The sequence below is a fragment of the Morus notabilis genome, unplaced genomic scaffold (genome assembly GCF_000414095.1).
Source record: "Morus notabilis unplaced genomic scaffold, ASM41409v2 Scaffold1027, whole genome shotgun sequence".
In the NCBI taxonomy this organism is placed as follows: domain Eukaryota; kingdom Viridiplantae; phylum Streptophyta; class Magnoliopsida; order Rosales; family Moraceae; genus Morus; species Morus notabilis.
This window is the reverse complement of record NW_010360033.1, coordinates 114,588-125,240: the sequence shown is the minus strand read 5'-3', so window position 1 is coordinate 125,240 and position 10,653 is coordinate 114,588. Positions and strand designations below refer to the sequence as shown.

The 10,653-nt window shown below is 31.4% G+C and overlaps 1 pseudogene; it reads left to right on the top strand.

Moving 5' to 3' along the window:
- Positions 1–1,281: 1,281 nt before the first annotated feature.
- On the top strand, positions 1,282–4,585 carry LOC112091149 (annotated as a pseudogene).
- Positions 4,586–10,653: the final 6,068 nt, after the last annotated feature.

The window sequence follows — 10,653 nt, the reverse complement described above, 5'->3', positions numbered from 1 at the left end:
ATCTAAAATATGATCTAACGGGTTCAGAAATGTCTAATAATGATAATTATTTATTTTTAATAAAATTTTCTCTTTTTTTTTTTTTTTTTTTTCTTCTTCCATAGAAAGTTCAACGACAGGCTAAGATGATGCGTTATAGGAGCCCTATTCAGGATAAAGATGAAAGGACCCACATCTTCCATAAACAGCTATTAGTGCTTTTCATGTCATCGTCCAATCAAAGTGATTGAGAGATGTGTGAAGCTATTTGTTTAGTGGTCTTTCTCGTTTGATTTGGCTTTAGGCACTCACAAAACGCACAAATAACACAATGACGACGTACCGCCCATGCAGTATAACTCGTCAGAAAAGCAATCAATTTCGAACATGCACAAATCCATTAAACGGCTAATCAATTATCAATCAGAATATTCATTAAAATATCATTCAGAATTCCACGTGTATGTATGTATGTATGGCTTTTTTTGTCGTTGAGTGAAGTTAGGCGTGATTAAAATATAGACATGTTATTTCACGATTCAGATTTAAAATTTAAGTTTTATTATAATAAAAAATTATCAAAAATAGTTATATTTAATTTATTTAGTACAGTAAAAATTCTCATATAAAGTCATATTTTAACTTAAATTAAAAATTTATATCAACAAACTAAACGAGTTCGTAATCTCTCATCGTACAAAATACTTGTTTTTCGTGTTTACACTTCCCAAAAGTAATAGTAGACTATTCCTAAACCCAAAAAAAAAAAAAAATCATAGATATTAAATTGATTTTTTTGATTGTGTGATTTTCCAAACAACAACTTTCATGAATGTGCTATCTTCTCCTTTGCCACATTCCGTTCACTCCTTAGTTGGGTGGCGCCAGAGATTGTCCTACAAAAGACACTTTGACGCTCAAGTCAGGCAAATATCTAAAAGATCCAATAATGAAAGAAAGTTAAAGAGAGGAATTCATATTAGAGAGTCACAAAAGGGTCTCCTCTTCTTTTTCACACAGAGGATCCCTTCTCACCTTTCATTTCATCATTTTTTATTTATACATTGATTGTCATGATCAGATGGATATTCTTAATCCATTCTGACATGATACGTCATCAATCCTTTTCCTTTAGGGTTCTTCCTAGGACATTCCTTCTTTGAAAGGCCCTTGGAAGCTTCCTAATCTAGGAAATGTCACTTTTAATTCTGTTATTTTCTTTACACGCGTCACATACGCATTGGTTGCATTAATTAGAGGAAAGAGGGATGGGTGTCACTGCCTCAGGATCCTTTCCCTGACATGAGCCGTTTCTCGCTTTCCCCTCAATCTCTGTTTGCTTCAGTTTCGATGTATCGGAGTTCTTTGCAATCTCAGTGTCGGTTTCGTCGACCGAGATTCATTCTTTCCCTCGATCGAGGTGGGCATCGATCCCTTCGCACGCTCCGGCCTCGGTCTTTATTTTTGGACCGAGTTCATGACACATGTCGTGATCTTAGACCATCTCTAGAAAATCCCCCAACATTTTTCTCTCTATTTAGGAAATGCTTTATAAAAATTGGACTTCAATGGCAATAATTTTCAATTGACAACAAAAACGACAATAACCATTCAAGCAAAAAAACGACAATAACCAAACAAACGACAACATACTTTTTTTAGGGAAAAAACGAATCATACTTTGATTTCATAAAACAATGTTGTAAAAATGACATTTTAACCAATATGAACTAGAATAACGACATCATGAAAAAAAGAATGAAAAAGCCTCACGAAATGACAACACACACACACATACAAAGTACCTAATATACAATAAATTTTTATATCCTAGTCGAATGCTTTTAGTGATTGCCGAATTTCTCTAATACTCGGTTATCTACTACATATAAGATATATACCTTTGTATTATAGTATTAAAAGGAACATGCATATGTAATTGCAGCTACTTAAAACTAATACAACTAATAATCACAATAAAATAATTCAATTAGTAACCAATGGAACAGTGACGGAGTCATAATTTATTAGTAGGAAGATCAATTTTCTTTTTTTTTATCAAGATTATACTAACATGTATATATATAATATATGTAACAGTTTTTATTTATTAAATGTAAAGAATTATTAATTTAAAGGGGGCTAAGTCTAATTTATACACATACCTACTATATTAAAATTAAAACCACTAAATACAAAAATTAAAAAAAAAAAAAAAAAAAAACCTGCCCCCAGCCCCCGTCTCCGTCATTGCACTGGAATGTGGATTGATTTATACTATAACATAATCGTAACAAGAATATAATAGTATAGTGTAAAGAAACATTTTAATGTTATTATATTGTTAAACTCATATATATCAAAATCTGGGGGTAAAACAATTGTCTACCACTAATAAAAATTTCGTCTTCAAAATTTTTCTGTTTCTAAATTAGGATATCTCCATTGCATAACTTCTCTATAGACTCTTAATCGTAAAAAGCTAGTCCGTTTGGTTCATGGATTAGAACTATGAGATTAGAACTATTTTTGATTTACGTGTGTTTTTTGTGAGAGAAAATACTGTAGCGAATCATCCGCGATTCCCATTTTGTGGGGTGGAATTTTCAGTTCTAATTTGGGATCCCCACTTGTCTCTCTAAAGTGTTGAATTATGTTTTCTTTCCTATCCACTTCTGAGTTGTAATATTTCTTGCTTTTCTAGTTGAGAAACGTAACCACTTCTTGTTTATCTGGGACATTGGTACCTTATTTCCTGCAACTTTAATTGCGGCTGTTGATTTAGATTATGAGCAGTTTTGCCCTTTGACCGCTGAAATTGCTAGAAGCTGGATTTTTGGTTTAGATGGGTACTAAACCATCAGTGTTTCTCAAATTGAAACGCCTTTTATTTTTGTCAACTTGCCTTTATGTACCGGCTCCTCTTTGTCCTCCTAATTTATTTTGTTGAATTTCCCACCTATACCAACTTTTTCTTTCATTAAGCATGAATTGTGCAAACTATTCAGCCTTTTGGCCATTCAATTTGATCTGCATATGTTTCACCTAACTCTTTTGAGAATAGAAAAGTTGCCCTCTTTCTTTAACTTATTCTTGGTAAGGTTATTTTTGAAGTTAACGTTTCTGTTCTTAGTCTGTTTGTTGTAATTATATGCTCTTTGACTTGTGTTGGTGTTGCCATTATGCTCTTCATTGTTGTTTATGGTGTTGTGGTGTGTGAGAGCTTTTGGGTGCATTTGGGATGTGGTTTCTTGTTTGGGGTTTTTCTGGATTCAGAGTGCCTCATGTGAGTCATGATTCTGGGTATTACCAGGTCATGTCTAGCCCTAAATGCACTCAGCTTTTTGGCTGGGAATTGCCTTACTGGGATCAGCATTGCTCGGTGGAAATGGACTCCTTATGCTTACCATATTGCCTGCAATAGCCTTGACCATGATCCGGATCTTCGACACATTCCGATCTTTTGCTGTCTCCTCAAGTCTCTTCCATTCAATTACATCATGCTTTTATGGAAGTAAGTTGAAGCTTGACTCTTTGTCCAGATTTCTGGTCAGTTATAAGCGCTTAACATTTTATTCTGTTATGTATTAGTGATAACCCTTTACTCTTGATAAATACCCTTTTATTAGTGTAGTTATTTGACTAAAAAAGATATAAATCAAGAGTAAATTGTAAAAATCTAGACTTATACACTTTCGAAGTATTTGTCAAGATTATCTAGAAAATATAGGTATCGACACCTATATAAGAGCTATTTGTGCAATGCACAAAAAGGCATAGGATGCTACTTGTTAACGTATGGGAGCTAAACTATGAAGGTGTCAGAACATATTTAGCTAACATTTTATCCTCTGTCATGTGTGTGGGGGGGGGGGGGGGGGTTCAATCTCTTTATACAGACATTTTTGCTGTTGTTCTCAAGGAGGAAAGGAATGTGCCAGATAGAGCATTGAACATAATGGAGATCCTTGTTTTCTGGACTTGGTTTCCTCTCCTAGTTTCTGTCCTACCCAATTTGGTAGGAAAGGATTATGTTTGTTCTTGTCATCTTGGCAGTGACATCAATTCAGCACATTCAGTTCAGTTCTGCTCGAACCATTCTTGGGGTGCCGAACGGGAATGATTGGTTCCAGAAGCAGGCGAGCAGGACGTTGGACATCGCCTGCTCGCCTATTACGTGCACTTTGTTTTCGCCTGTTACGTCCACTTTGTGCTCATAATCTAAATTAGGAAAATGATCACTAATTGCTTTTGAACGTTGTAAGCCTTCTTTATGAGGCAGATGGATTATTAAGTGAATGTTTGGTTTATAAATTCAGAATCATTCTCGTTTTATATATGTTTTTTGTGAGAGAAAAATACTGTAGAGAATCATGACCATGAATCATGATTCATAATTATAGATGAATACGGAAAACAAACATCTCAGAATGGTGTGTGATTGTCTTTTAAGTCTAAAACTATCATTCAGTCTTTGGATGGATTGGTTCTGGGTTTTTGGCGCTGCAAATTTCAGCTCGAGCATCACTTGTTCCCGTGCTTGCCGTGGTGCCAACTGAAGAAGATCTTTCCTCTTGTGATTGTTGTTGTTGTTGTTTTCCTTTGAGATGACCTTGAACATGTTATCATATCTATTTGCCAAAACGACAATAACCGTTCAAGCAAATAAAAACGACTATAATCAAACTAACCACATCATGGTTTGAACTGGAATAACGACATCATGGTTGATTTAATGACTTGATATAAATGTAAAATTGCTCGACTTTAATGGCATATTAAATAATTTTTCAATTGGGGGTTAGTGGTTTGAACTTTTAAACTAATTTTTGACATGTAAAATTATATAGCGACTGTATAAAAGTTAATCGTCAAACTAATTTCAAGTCTTTTCACTCCTTAAGAAATTTAGTTAGATTATAAAAACAAAATAATAACATAGTTATTGGAAAGATGACATACTTTCAAAAAAAAAAAGACGTGACTAAGAAGATTAAGAAAAAATCAATTCGCAAAATTTTAGTCTTAAAATTATTAACACAAAAAAATATGAAAAAATAGAGAATTTATTTCTGGACCTTTATCATGTACTTTTAATAAATGTCACTTTGTTAATGTAATTAGTTAACTAAAAATGTTGTGAATTAAGAATAAAGAAAAAATCCTGACTCATACACTTTTAAAAAATATTTATTAAAATTACTTAAAAAATATAAATATTATCTCCGGTATCGGACTAAAAGGACACTTATATAAGAGTTATTTGTGCAATGCACAAAAAGGCATAGACGTATGGGAGCTAAACTATGATCGTGTCAGAACATATTTTATATGTTGGGAGGGATGGTGTCAGCTAAGAAATGTTATTAAAATCATTTGAAGGGCAAACGGGTAATTCAACATGCATTAAAAAAAATGAATTAAGACATTGTAAAAATCTGTCAATCGTTAATGGAACAACATGGTAGCAATACCGGGTACAAGTGTATAGAATGGTGAAAGTATGTGTACTTCTAATACTACAAGTGTGTAACATCTAAATGTCATATTAAGCTTGCCCATGGATAATAAATAATCAATAAAAATATGTACTATAAAGATTATTATGTAAAGATGATAATAAATCATTATAATAATTAAACATATGAATTGTCATACTAAATTAATACGAATATGATAATTAATAATCAAACAGTGTTACAAAATTAATGGACCAAAGTAAAAGTTAGCACACAAATATGGCTCCGTCATGTTTGATAATATCAAAATGTTACCGTCACGTTTTAAAATGAAGACTTTTGATGATATTAAAATGGTATCATCAAAGTAATAGATATATAAATACATAAATATATTTATATCATTTTGATGTTACGAACTTGATTTTTAGACTAAAGATCAGTAAATTATATTTATGTTATTTTTCATAATTTAAGATTGTTGATGGTCGTTTTTGTACAAGACCTATCCATTATGTCACTAATACTACTTGGTTAGAACATTTCCTATACAATATAATCTTCTAATACTAAGGCTCCATTTGGTAGGAGAGAATGAGAGAGTTGAAGAGATGAGGAATTTGAACGATAGAGAGGATTATAGTGATCCTTTATATTATTTCGTATGAGGTAAAGGAGTTGAAATGATAGATGATAATTATTTGATTAATTACCGTATTGTGTATTTTACTATTTGTTAATAATTTATTTTGAAATATAAAAAGTTTTTTTTTTAATTTAAATTTAGGTGGATTCATTTAATGGGCTTGGAGATAAATTTTCATAATATTTAGTTTAGAGACTCATTTGTCAAATGAGACAAGTTCAAAGGGTAACCATGAACCACACAGAAAAGCCTAATAATAATAAAAAGACTATTGTCTACAGCTAATTAAACCTTACTAATTAGTGGTAATTAGACCAAAGTTAATCTCACAAATAGTTATTGACCTTATCATCAATCTCTCTTTGCTTCTTGAGGTTTAAAACATCTTAAAAACTCATGTCTAACCTATCAATTTGCTTCTGCTTTAGTCATTTGACCCATTTTCATTAGTTGTGTGTAAAAAAGAAGAAATAATACGCATGTGATGCTAAAAGTAAATAATGTTTTGCTATTAGAACACAGAATATGCACATGATTTACTGCAAAAATGTAAAAGAGCACTTTGCTAACTGAATATTATGTAAATTTTGTGTTGTTTTCAATACTAAACTGATCAATAGGACTATAATCGAAACAAATTGATAGATTGAATATTAAATTTAGGATGTTTTAAAAGTAAGGAACTAAATAAGATTGACAACAAAATTCAAAGAATGTTTACGGGATTGACATGTAACATTCCTTAACTCTATTTTGGTTTCGTATGAAATTTTGTGGTGAGCTTTATGATAATTGTGTATTTTTTGATTTTTTCATCACAATTAAAGAGATTTAGATATCCTAAAGTCACGCGTCACCCAACGGAATTATCGTCCGAGGGTAAATTTTGCCTGAAAACATTAATTGGAGCAAAACTTAGTGAATTAAATTCCGGATGAAATTTCTAATATTGAATTCTTATTGGAACATCGAAATTAATCAAGAGTAGAGTTTTTATAAAGATTCTATTTCGGGGCCAAATTTTCAAGTTTACCAAAATATGTAATTGAAATGTAATTTTTTGAAATATGGGACCCAAAACGCGATTATAAAAATATGTGGGTCAAAACAGAAAAGCTGATAGAGTTTTTAAAAGTTTCTTATTGGTTATTTGAGAGTCACTATACATCACAACCAATAGAAATTTAGTTGGGTTGAAAAATAAAATTAAAAAGAAAAAAAGAAGATGACATATCGATTATTCCCTAAAGTTCAGACATATTCTACTCTCTTTCACTCCCTCTTACTCTTTCTCTCAGAAAAACAAAAAAATCCCATAACTATGTAAAGGAGCTATAAAAAACCCACCAAAAATGATTCAAAAGTCCAATTTCTTATCAAAGTTTTTCTCCCAACTCATAGTACTAACATCCCCATTGATTTTCTTGAGTTAGAGATGATTTTTGAGCCCTAAAAAGCTCTCAAATATTTGGTTTAAGCCCCAATTCAAGAATAGAAGATTGTAAATCCATTTTGATAAGTTGTCCTTACTAAAACTTGTTCATTGATCAATTTATTTTAGTGGGTGAGTTCTAATCCATTTTTTGAATGATTGTGCATGATATTTAACTCCTCCAAATCCACTATTCTAGCCAAACATGTTTCTCCAAATTCAAGTCACGAGTTCATCATCAAAATGAAGCCAAACTTTATCATTTCTTTAAGGGTGAGAGTCCTCAACCTTTAAAAATCATGGGATTGAATTAGAATCTGTATTTTGATGATGAAGTTTAATTTTTGATGATCACTAAGTTTATTTCTAGTTGTTTGAAGTTTGTGTGCTATATGTTTGACAAAATGATTATGAATAAGTTTCTGTGATCAGCTATGAAATTTTAGTTTTTCTGATTATTTTATATATTATTTTGTCTTAGTTGATATATATTTTTTTTATTAAATTAGACATCTTAAGCTTTAAGTGAGTTTTTGAATCACTCAAAAACGATTTTTTTAGAATTAGTTATGGTTTTTACAAGTTCATGCAAAAATATGTCCATTTCCTGATAGGAATTTTTAATATGAATTACGGGCTATTTTTGATGAATTTAATAAATCTGAAACCTAGATTATAATAGCTCTAAAGAAAGCTCCATGAGTCTACTTTGATTTGGCTGTTTCTAGTAATTTTTTGATCTACCTATAATATTATGAATATTTTCATAAGAGTCGACGAATCTATCTTTTTACAAAAGATTGTTTGTGATCAATATTTGTGCTATTAAATATGGAGTTGATACTTTGATATTAAATATTGGTTAAATATGTGGATTTTCTTATAGTTAAAGAACTAAGTTTGTAGATATTTGAATATCTATAAGTATGTATGAAATTTTATTATTATGTTTGATGACAAATGGTTTATTTCGATGATGGAAAGTTTAATAAAACTGAGATTTTGGTTGGTTTTGTTAAAAATCTAATTGTTCATGCTAGATTATATTTTTCACAATATCGAATGACAACGAAAGCTCATGTTATGAGTTAGTGTTCCTTCAATTTTCTTAAAAACAATTATGTCTATAAGAATTAAGAACTTTAAATTGAATATTTCGGTTTGATTGATTTTCTTTTAAGAAAATTATGATTATATTATGAATTAAGCAGTTGATTTTACTTTATTAAGTTATGGATAAGGTTATTAAATTCCAAAGAGTCTTTCTTAACCTCAAATCACGTTTTTCGAAATAATGGGTGAGATTGTAATTACGAGTCTCCGATTGAGATATGAAAGAGGAAACAATATGGTTTCCTATTCTTAGGAATTTGTTAGCAACTCTAGAGTTTTGTAATACTCTTAAAATAATTTGTAACGCTCCAATTAACGGAAAAATAGTTGTTAAAATTAGGTGAGCACCTAATCATTGTGCGTGAATCAAACGAAGCGTAAGGAGCTTACGTTTGGGATATATGAATGCTTAAGGTAAGTAGAGTACTCACCTGCAGCACAAATGATGATTGCAATTTACTTGTAACTTTGTTTGCCATTACTACGTATGGATGTCATGATTGCTTATGACAGTATGAAAGGTGATTATAATTATGCCTCATGGATTATTTTTATTATTTATCATGCCACTTATGAATTTTCATGATCAATGAACACGACATGAAAATATTCAAATTCCTTATGAATGTTTTATGCTAATTTATTAGCTACAATGGATATGATGGTGATGTCTTAATGAAAAATATCTGAGTGGATATGAGTATTAATGATGGAAGCATGTTTTATATTGACAACAAGAAGACAAATGACATGGTAAAATAAAATGCTAGTATGCTTAATATTATGTGAGCATCTGAGAAACATGTGTGATATATGAAGTAACATGACAAGATAGAAAATTATTTTGTTGGTATGATATTTAAGTATGAACATTGACATATAGTATGATATGATTAGTTTCACATATTAGTGGGTACTGCCGGTCCGTTAGAGGACCTAATATGACAGTTATGATTTAATTAAGTCCGTTAGATGGACTTTATGCTCTATAGTCCCGGGTTATAAATGTGACGACTCTAGTGGTTGTTGGATCTATGATTTAGTCATGGTGTTGAATTCCATGAGCCTCAGCCTAGCAAGAATGGATAAAACCTTGTGAATACCCATGTTACTGTTGGTTGCCGAATCGAATTCGGCTGCGGAAGCGCGGTGGTGCGGGGAAGAGGCGGATCGTGTATAACAAAAATTTTCATAAAACTTTTGAGATACTCTATAGATTATATTAATTTATGCACGAATAAATTAATCTCATTAACTTATATATATCAAGAACTCAATCAGGAAAAATACCTGGAAGCCGACTCGGATGATAACTTGAGTTCTTTGACCACGAACAGTCCTTGCTCCAATCTTTGTGTTTAGCAAACCAATGTCTTCCACATCAATTCCTAGAATCCATGAAGACGTGTGTGTGGGCACACATGAGACAAAACGGGTTACAATAAACACTCAAATTTCCACAAACACCACCACATGCACGATGTGAAATTTTTGGAGAAAAATTTTTCCTTCCTTTCTCTCTTGAGAATTTCGGCCAGCCTTAACTCTTAGGGCTGAAAAATTGTTTCCAAAATTTCTATAGAGAAATTTCGGCTACCTCTAAAATTAGGGCAAAAAACCATTCCGAAAATTGTCTCAAAAATAGTATTTATAGAGTAGAAGTCAAACTTCTAGAAGGAATCCAATCTCTATCTCTAAGATAAAGCTTGTTAATTATCTCCTATTTGAATTTTAAACCAAATCTCCTCTTTTCCTCTATCCTATATGGCCGGCCATTCTAAGGGGATTTTCATCCCTGTGTGGCGCCAATATCAGATAGGGAAGGAAGAGAAAATCATCATTTATCCTGTAGTCCAATTTTGACTCAAATTCAAATTCCAATTTAAGTCAAACTTAAATTAATTTGAATTCTAAATTGAACAACTTATCAAATAAGTTTAAATGGATAAATCTAGAGGTGTTCAAATTCAAATTTAAATAATCACATTAATTAAATAATAATTAATTCTTAATTAATTATTTTT